Source organism: Protomyctophum parallelum (assembly GCF_964188405.1).
Source record: "Protomyctophum parallelum genome assembly, chromosome: 6".
Lineage (NCBI taxonomy): Eukaryota > Metazoa > Chordata > Actinopteri > Myctophiformes > Myctophidae > Protomyctophum > Protomyctophum parallelum.
The window spans coordinates 13,274,309-13,281,949 of NC_139701.1; the positions used below are offsets into that span (position 1 = coordinate 13,274,309).

A 7,641-nucleotide genomic window follows, 5' to 3' on the forward strand; every position below is an offset into this window, starting at 1 on the left:
CTGTCTGTCTGTCTGTCAGTCAGACGACTCAACGTGCAGGGCTGTCTGTCACTCATGATTACAAAATTTTAAGTAGACGATTAATTGTCGCACAAATATTTGCGATTAGCAATTTAATTGTGTTGAACTTTTAAGCAAAATGTGACTTTCCGCCATTGTTTCCTAAAGGTGTACTAAACGTATAACGTGCGATAATAGATCACAGGATGTGCACAAGATTGGCATACAGACAGACAACCAGCAAAAAAACATTAGCCTCTGTGACACATCAAGGGGCCACAATCTGCATTCAAAGACTAGAAGCTTTGTCATTGGTCGAAATGACTAACGAATCAGGAAGTAGACAGGAAAATCAGTTCTGTCTGTGTGCTGGTCAGGCGTTGGTCAGTTTTGTCTGTCTGTGTGCTGGTCAGGCGTTGGGTCAGTTCTTGACTGTTGAATTTGGGCGTTTTACTTGTAACAGTATTCTCTTTTCCCTTACTCAGTTCTCTCTCTCTCTCCCTCTCCCTCTCTCTCTCTCTCTCTCTCTCTCTCTCAGAGATGCATGAAAAAATCATCAGCTGATGAAATATTTAGGAAAGGGGGCACATAAATAGATGATGTGCCAGTGGATGTCAGTGGCTGAATACATTTAGACAACAGCTCACTCTATCAGCACGCGCGCCCGCTTGCATGCACAGTACAGTACAGTACAGTACAGTACAGTACAGTACAGTACAGTACAGTACAGTACAGTACAGTACAGTACAGTACAGTACAGTACAGTACAGTACAGTACAGTACAGTGTGTATGAGTCCAACCTTTCATAGTGTCAGAGATTAATTAGTCTTCATGTGACCACCGCGCTCTGACTGTAGGTGCGCTATATCCGTTCAAAACATATCAAAAATAAAGGTAGTGGGTCGCACACACACACACACACACACACCAAGACGTTTCGGCTATCCAGCCTCCATCAGCGTATGAACGCTATAACACCGATGAAGGCCGAGCAACGGCGGGGCATGTCAAAATCTCACGTATACGAGTCACACCTTGTACTCATTCATACCCGAGTAATTCAGTCATGTTGACTATAGAAGACATCGCATAAATCAGGCTTTTCTCCAGGGACTTTTGGCTAGACTTTTCAAATCAATCAGAGCTATGAAATGTATTTAAAAAAATGCAATAGCCATGCAAAATTAAACAAACTGCGGTATGCTTTGCAAAATATGCTGATAGTCCTGCTGTTCTATAGTTGTAATATAGACCTATATCATGTGACAGGTGGTGGATACATAATGCTACTACAGGTGGTCCTTTGAGTTTTTGAAACACTGCAACTCAGTCTAACCGATCATTATCTCTCTCTGTGTATATCTAACTCACACAGGCTGTCATTTACACTGCTGTAAACACACACACACACACACCCTCACACACACACCCTCACACACAAACACACCTCTACAATTTTCTTCATCAGATTTTCTGGGGTGGAGTACCATACAGTTCTCATTTCACCCATAAAAAGGTCATCATATACCCACAGCAAAAGCCACAGTGCCAAGTTCCAACCATAAAAAGTCCATTTTGGATACGGTACTATACCCCCGCTGCGGTGGAGAGCTACTGGACATGTACGCCTGTCTGCCAGCCAGCTGGCCGACCAGTCCATGGGCTCTATGCACACACGCCACTTTAGAAAGAACTTCCCTATATACTTCCTTCACAGGTGTTACCGATGATAAATGGTAAATGGTTGCATTTTTATAGGGCTTTTAACCAAAGCGCTTCACTGTACATAGATTACATTCGCACACTAGGGCATTAAGCATTAATAATCGACTAGTAAAACCACTAGTCGACCTTGTTGGTACTAGTTGATTAGTTGATAAGAAAAAAAAAATATATATATATATATATATATTTTTTTTTTTTTGTAGGCCTGAAGATCAGGTAGATTATAGACTAGTTATAGTCACCAATGTACACAGTTATTAAATGTACAAATGTTTATTTCCAAAAAAAAAGAAAGAAATATATATACTGTATATATATTTTTTCTTTTTTAATACAATAGGTAGTTAAACAACTAGTAGACTAGTCGACCAGCAAACTAGTCAACTAGTAAAAATTACTAGAAGTGAATGCCCTGTCGCACACACATTCATACACCAGCGATGGGCGGAGGAAACCATGCAAGGCACCAACCTGCACATCGGGAGAAATTAGGGGTTCAGAGTCTTGGACACTAACTCTGGGGGGAGCCCACAGGGATCGAACTGGGAACCTCACGGTTTCCATCCGGCTGTTCTACCAGCAACTCTACCCCTAAGCTAGAAGAAGGCTCCGTTCCATTCTGGTCAAACAGAGTCAGGGTGCTTGCTGCTGGTGCATGATGGCTCAACGGAAACACACTGCGACACCAGTGAGTCTCAAAGTGTTCTTCAAAGGGGTTCCAAATGGCCCCATACGGGCGTGTAACTCTACCCTCTCAGAGTTATGGGGGTCCTTCCAATAAGTTAGAGAACCCTAAATGCACACTAAATGGAACAGCCTTGATTAGTATCATGGGTAACACCTGTGAAGGAGGTATAGGGAAGTGACCCGGAAATGAGAATTCAGCCAGCCTGCCAGGCAGCAAGGGGTGGATTACAAAACCATGGCAGCCAAACTGTTCACTGGTCACAATCCAGTCCTCCTCGCTCTGATTACCATTACGCTTTAAAGACAAATACCCAGAAAACAAAACAAAGGGATTTGAGGATATAAAGAAAACAGCCCGTCGCTTGTTTTTCTTATAAAATCGAGAGCAGTCTTAATCTGAGCAGATTGCTGTTGACTGGAATTTGTTTTGTTGACTTTTTTCTTTTTTTTTTTAATGTACAGTTTTGGCAGCGGTTCGACTCTACGTGCCTTTATTATTTTTCTGGTGGTTTGACTTTTTGCCATTCTGTTCCATCGGCCATCTGTAAACCAAGACAACAACAGAGGGGGACGGGGGTATCAGGACAGGGGGGGGACGGGGGTATCGGGGGACGGGGGGGTATCAGGACGGGGGGGGGGGGGGGGTATCAGGACAGGGGCATCGTCTGGAGGGACGGGGGTATCGTCTGGAGGGACGGGGGTATGGTCAGGAGGAGGCTGTTTATCGTACCTGGCCTTCATTACAGCCACAGATGTCGGGGGAAAACAAGCCACTCGATACCGAACAGCACGCACGCACACGCGCACACACACACACACACACACACACACACACACGTTGTTTAGGTGCAAACAATAAAGCAAGCGAGCCCATCGTACACATTCAAACAAAAGAAAGTGTAAGCATGCCGCACATGACATAACAGACACACACAAATGCTAACACACACACAAATACACAAATGCTAACCCCGACACACACACACAGACTGTGGTGCAAACACTTCCATCCTTCGTCGAATCACGATGCCCTCATTATTGGAGCACATGCGATTTTTGTGGCCACATATTTGGCATTGGTTTGTTTACTTGGCTGTAAAAACAAAGTGTTACCCTTTGCGGGGCCCAAGGAGAGGGAAGGTATAGAGCCTGTGCACACACACACACACACACAGAGGAGGGAAGGGAGGGCCTGTGCATAATGCACACACACACACACACACACACACACACACACACACACACACACACACACACACACACACACACACACACACACACACACACACACACACACACACACACACACACACACACACACACACACACACACACACACACACACACACACACACACACACACACACTCTCTCTCTAGAAAGTAAAATTGCCACTGGCCAGCCTGTGGCGTAAAGCAGAATCCACTGATTAGAGGAGTTAAGGTTTCTTTCAGACTGCCTCATCACACACAGGAATACACACCCCCAGGGGTCCTCGATGGGATTCCAGGGGGTCCCCCCAGATACATTTGTTAATGCAGCATCATCACATTCACAATCATTTTAACCCCTTTATCCATATCATTTTACACACAGTCAGATATTATGCAAGCTTTGTGCCGCATTGCGAGCTTGCCTGACTGCTATTTTTGGGAAAGATCTTGATTTTGAATGTGTTCAGATGGGGGTCTGCGGCCAAATATAGATCAATTTGGGGGTCCTTGGTGAGAAAAAGTTTGAGAACTATGGGCCTATTTTCGTCAGTGTAAATGTAATTTTTTGTCAAAATAGTTCAACTATTATTATTAATTTTTTGTAAAAAGAAAAAAAAAATGTAAAGGCAAAGAAGTTTAGGGATAAGGGGTAAGGCCCCTAATGTCTTTGATCATATTTACATACTATGGTTCCCAAACTGTGGGTCGGAGACTCGGGACCCATTTGTGGGTCACGGACACATTTTTATGGGTCCTTTTATTTTGTTTTTCCCTACATTTTGTTTTTCATTCTTATTATTTTAAAACATTTCCAAATGTCATTCCCAAATAGGTACATATTTCACGAATTAAAAACAAAATCCAAATATTGTACTTTTACTCCACTATACATCTCAGATCCAAATATTGTAAAATTTTTACTCCACTATACATCTCAGATCCAAATATTTATTTTATTTGCACACTAGTTACTTTGCAGATTTTGATTATTATTACAAAACAACAATTAACCACTTCGTACTTCTATATACAATTCGGCCATTTGAAAATAGCCGATCTACAAGCTCACAATGCGATCAGCTATTTATATCTAAATATTGTTATACATTTGAAAACTTGAAATGAGAGTACATTTTGAATTGACAGTACAATACTTTTGAAATTTCACTCAAGTAAATTGTGGCAGGCTATTTCTATTTCCATTTTCCACACTGCAGTATTGATACTTTTACACCAAAGTACCAAACTTTCTCCACCACCGGACACTTCAGAAAAGACACTGTTGCAGCATATATAGATCTTACATATATACGCACTGAGCTTGGCAGACGTTGCATCATCAACAATGTCAACCGCCAAGGTGTCTCTCTCTCTCCCTCCCTCCCTCTCTCTCTCTCTCTCTCTATCTCTCTGCTGTGCTCTCGTTATATCAGCATCACAGTCATATAGACTCTCTGTAGAATACAGCTGGTCCAACTCCTAGGGCTGAAATACCCACAGACACACACAGGCCTATAATATATAGTGGCAGAGCACATGAAGGCATGTGTGTGTGTGTGTGTGTGTGTGTGTGTGTGTGTGTGTGTGTGTGTGTGTGTGTGTGTGTGTGTGTGTGTGTGTGTGTGTGTGTGTGTGTGTGTTTCAAGGGTATCAGGTTTTGATCAGGTGGTGCTTGATGGCGCCAACTTTCCGTCATTCCTTCATAACAGTAGAATCGCTCTTGGTCAGGATGTGCACTAGTTTTTATGGTTATTGCTGTTGGCATCACCGTTTACAACACAAACTACCTTCTGGGTACATCACAACACACACATACACACACGCACGCACGCACGCGATAACACTCGCCACAAAAATCCAGTGGAACCAATTACAGAGCTGTTTGCCTCTCGGTTTTAACCCCTTCCTGACAGATAGAAGACCGAAGCCAAAGTCAATGGTACGGAACAATGCCAAGCAAACACACAGAGAGCAGGCAGTGCATGTATTACAGATAGCTCCGATACCATTTTCTTTCTACATTTTACTACATTTTTAGTACTCTCCAATACAGAGTACCGATATGAAGTATTTTTGGTTTTTGTTGAGCAACCCCTTATTTTACCCCCCCCCCCCTTTTCCCTAATTTCATGTCCCTGTTATGCCTTTTAATGATGCTGTAATGTTCAATTACAGCGCTCAAAATTAATTTGTAATGCGTATGAGCCTGGGTGTATGCCTGTCAATATATTGTTCATATTGTGTATAGCCTATACTCATTTTTAGGATTTGATGCATTTTGTATCAGCACATTGCACATGGATTCTAAATAGACGACACTACTTTCAAAAGAAAGTGCCCTTTTGGTCGCCCCACAGCAATCGATTGAATGTTTTGGTATCGGGTCAGAGTATCGGGACCTTATAACCGATACTGGTATCCGTATCAATACAACTCTAGTCAAATATACTGAATATTCCAAGCTGGATGTGCTTCCACAATTTTCAATTTAGGCATTTAGCAGACGCTCTTAATCCAGAGCGATTTACAATAAGCAGTAACAAAAAGCATGGCATACTCGCATACATAGAAAGTAGTTATCATGAAACATGCGTAAGCTAAGAACGTACCTATATCATGAAACTATATATAAAACTATACATACTATACTACATTATACTATACATATGTACTATAAAGTGCTAAGACTACATAAAATGCAATTCCAGTGCCGTCTACGTAACATGCTATAAGTCTGTTTAAAATGCAATCTAAAGTCTACATAAAGTGCTATCTAAAGGCACCAAAGGGCAGTTCAGAAGGGTTGCAGTGGATCTGAACCAACTGAACAATGTTCAATGTCTGCCTGCCTGTGTGAGGCTGACGGGAAGCAGACAACAAGACAGGGATGTTTGAGTGGCATTGGAATAGAGGTGGGAGACGTGTGTGTGTGTGCAGAGACGGTGAAGATCTGGCAACATAGAAGAATAAGAGGTGGGAGACAGGTGTGTGTGCAGTTGAAGATCTGGCAACATAGAAGAGACACAACGAGAGGTAACGGGAAGAGAGGGCACCTGCCATCGATGTGAAATTGCATACACACATATATATATATATATATATATATATATATATAATAGTGGTGGACATAGATTTATTTTTTAATCTAGATTAATCTCACTGCAATCCTGTAGTTAATCTAGATTAAAATTTGAACTCTGCCGAAGGAATTAAAAATATGTGTGCGCTATACCTAAATAAGGACCAGAAGTACCTCAAGTAAATCCTTCCTTGAGAACAGGCCGGTTTCTCAGGCCAGGTGCCCATTAGACCAGGAGCCCTAATACAACTAGCCTATTAATACCTTATATTTCATAGTGTGAGCTTGTAGAACTGTTCACAGTGTTGCCAAGTCTAGTCATAATAATAAGCTACTTTGGCTCTAAACAACATTGGACAATGATATTTGACAGTCAGCACTATAGCTGCTTATTTTACACTCATTTTCTGACTTTTTCTGATTTTCTGACAGTCTGACTTGATCGGGCCTGTTAACATTTGCATAGACCTGGTTGCTTGTTTCTCTCTCACAGTCACAAACTGTGGCAACCTGGGTCAAAGGGCTGTTTGTTGTGGTTTCGCTCACAACAGCAGCTAGCAGGAGGCAGCATGCAGCTATACCGTCATAGATAACAGTATCATTTAGCACAAATGTTATGTCCCAGAACTTATGGATATGGACTTATGGCTCCATCGCTGCCTCTTTCTTTTCTAGTAAGCAGAACTAACGTGTTGCTGTTTACCGTCCCGACTCCCTCTCACACTCACAGAGTGCACTCCGTGGCCGTGCAGTGCTCCGCCTCCTCTCACAGTCACACCCACACACACACACACGCACCGCACGCACGTCGCACACGCACACACGGCCCGCCTCCTGGCCGCTATGCAGATTGCAGATCCAGCCCCCAAACCCAACTTTGAGAATAGAATAACGGCGATTTATTTTTTTATCGCGCGATAAGAGTCTCGTGTTAAC

The 7,641-nt window shown here is 42.5% G+C and overlaps 1 protein-coding gene across 1 annotated transcript in view; it reads right to left on the reverse strand.

Annotated features, from left to right (window-relative positions):
- tle2b (TLE family member 2, transcriptional corepressor b) overlaps window positions 1-7,641 on the reverse strand; it is a 102,909-nt gene that overhangs the window by 91,871 nt on the left and 3,397 nt on the right. The gene's annotated exons all lie outside the window — the stretch shown is intronic.